We start from the raw sequence: 1,077 nt of genomic DNA on the forward strand, positions 1-1,077 counted from the left end.
CTGAGAATCATTGGATTAAAAGGACATGGTCTCAGGTGTTAGGCAGCCTTTTGCTTTGAGTCCTCCTTATTCCAGTCTGCTGAACATAAGGCTACCTGCATTATCTCTCTATACTTCCAATTCCCCTTTTGTTAAATGTGCTGCATACAACCCCCAAAGTTTATACTGTTAGAAAAACAACGTTCTAAGCACCGTGAGGACAGAGAACCTGTTACCCAAATATACAGCAACTTCTCCTGACCAAAGTGTGGAGTGCAACTTTTGGCCAGACTTCTTGCACAACTGTTAGTTCAAATTTTTACATGAAACACCTAAAACATAACAGATTCTTTTTTTTACTTAGGGGATACTTTTCAAGCATGGTATACAAAGGTGAACAAAAGTATGACGAGGTCTTCTACTCTTGGAGTTTATGTTTCAGAATAGGCAGAGGATGGCAGACAAGACGGCCTCAGAACTGAGTGAACAATGATGTCCTATCTTTAGCCACAGCACTGGATGCAAATTTTACCTTGTCTCCATTTTTATATTCTTGGATCGGCACCATCCAGTACCATCCCCACCAACTGCATGTTGATATGTATACCTCAAAGTTAATTAATTATACTAAATAAACTAAAAACATCCCTCAGCCACACCAGCTTCATTTCGTCTGCCTCCTGGACTCAGGTGCTCCATGGCTCCCATTTTGGAGAGTTCAGACATAGGACAGCTCCACCACGGCACAAAGTTCTGCTGCAGGGGCCTGAGTTGGACAATCGATTTAACATTTCTTTAGGCCAGTTTCATTACCTGTAAAATGGAGACAGAGGAACACGCTAGTTATCTGCAGCACTCTTCTCTAGGGAGTATCACATTGACCCCCCTCTCCCTACAGACATCAGAGGTGATCGTATAGCTGGTTTTGGCCACTGGGATGAGAAGAAGTAAAATGTGTTATTTCTTTTTCTTTTCTCTTTTTTTCTTTTTTCTTTTCTTTTCTTTTTTTTTAGATGGAATCAGGCTCTGTCCCCAGGCTGGAGGGAGTGCAGTGGTACAATCTTGGCTCACTGCAACCTCTGCCTCCTGGGTTCAAGG

This window comes from Colobus angolensis, unplaced genomic scaffold (assembly GCF_000951035.1).
Source record: "Colobus angolensis palliatus isolate OR3802 unplaced genomic scaffold, Cang.pa_1.0 Scaffold826, whole genome shotgun sequence".
Classification (NCBI taxonomy): domain Eukaryota; kingdom Metazoa; phylum Chordata; class Mammalia; order Primates; family Cercopithecidae; genus Colobus; species Colobus angolensis.